The following is a 1679-nucleotide window of genomic DNA, read 5'->3' as shown; positions in this document are numbered from 1 at the left end:
TTGTTAAGAGAATGAAAAGACAAGGGAGAACATTTGCAAAACACATAGTCATCAAAGAACTGATGTCCAGTATGTACAAATAACTCTTCAAAGTCAACAATAAGAAAACATCCCAATTAAATTGGGCAAAGTATCTACACAGACATCCAAATAATATACACAGATGCCAAGTAAACATATGAAAGGATGCCCAACCTCGTAGGTCACTAGGGAATTTCAAATTAAAACAACAATGAAATGCCAACATATACCTATTAAATGACCCAAATCCAAAGCACTGACAATATCAAATGCAAGTGAGGATGTTGAGCAATGGAAACTCTCAGTCATTGATAGTGACAATTGAAAATGATACACCTTGACATTTTCTTAAAAAATTAAACATACTCTTGCTACATAATCCAGTAGCTGTGCTCCTTGATATTTATCCAAATGAGTTAAAAACTTATGTCTACACAACTAATGCAGCTATATTTATAATTGTCATATGTTGGAAGCAACGAAGATTTCTCTTAATAGGTAAGTGGATAAATTGTGGTGCATCCATACAGTATAACATTATCCAGCAATAAAAAGAAATCAGCTAGTGGGTCACTAAAAGACATAGAAGAGCCTTATATGCATATATTCTTTAAAAATTTTAATGACCAAAACAAAGCATCTGAAACTGCAGCTTCTGGAAGAACCATTTGTTCTTGCCCATCTTGTTCCTGTCTTCACACCTGACCTTGGCCTCTCGTCGCGTCTTGCATTTAACAGCAGCGTCTCTGAAGACCTCCTTATTGACAACAGTTTGTCCAGGGAGATATCCACAGAGTATCTTGTCGGCAGTAGGTGACTGTAGTTATAAATGTTCACAAAATACTTGATGTTTGACCTCTAGGCACTCTTCTTGCCTATGGCTGCTGTCACTTTGCAGGGATAGCAGTCAATTCCAGCCACCAGAGCGTGGCTCTAGCGGCGATCTGAGATGCCATCATCAATGTTCTTCATGATGACGGCTTTGCATTGGGAGCAGCATACAGCCAGAACAAACACCACTTTCCCAGGTTTTCATGAACTTGCCCATTTCAGCAGCAACCACTCAGGCCTACAGCCTTTAAATACATATTAATTAACTAAATGTAAAAAGCAGATCATGGATCTGAAAAGTCCACATACATACTGTACTGTACCAGCTGTATGACATTCTAGAAAAAGGAAAACTATGGGGATGGTATAATAAAAAGATCACTGATGTGTGAGGAGGAAGACAGGGATAAATAGAACACAGAGGAATTTTAGGACAGTGAACTTACTCTGTTCTCTAATGTAACGGCGGATAAACGTCGTCATATGTTTGTCAAAATCCATAGAATGTAGGCCGGGCATGGTGACTCACTCCTGTAATCCCGGCATTTTGAGAGGCCAAGGTGGGTGGATCACCGGAGGTCAGGAGTTTGAGGCCAGCCTGACCAACATGGTGAAACCGCATCTCTACTAAAAATACAAAAAAAAAAGCCGGGCGCAGTGGCTCACGCCTGTAATCCCAGCACTTTGGGAGGCCGAGGCGGGTGGATCACGAGGTCAAGAGATCGAGACCATCCTGGTCAACATGGTGAAACCCCGTCTCTACTAAAAATACAAAAAATTAGCTGGGCATGGTGGCGCATGCCTGTAATCCCAGCTACTCAGGAGGC

At 40.9% G+C, this 1679-nt stretch overlaps 1 pseudogene; it reads right to left on the bottom strand.

Moving 5' to 3' along the window:
* Positions 1-638: 638 nt before the first annotated feature.
* On the bottom strand, positions 639-1069 carry LOC116531808 (annotated as a pseudogene).
* Positions 1070-1679: the final 610 nt, after the last annotated feature.

The sequence above is a fragment of the Sapajus apella genome, unplaced genomic scaffold, assembly GCF_009761245.1.
Source record: "Sapajus apella isolate SASKATOON/1434 unplaced genomic scaffold, GSC_monkey_1.0 scaffold72, whole genome shotgun sequence".
NCBI lineage: Eukaryota > Metazoa > Chordata > Mammalia > Primates > Cebidae > Sapajus > Sapajus apella.
This window is presented reverse-complemented; position numbering and strand designations above follow the sequence as displayed.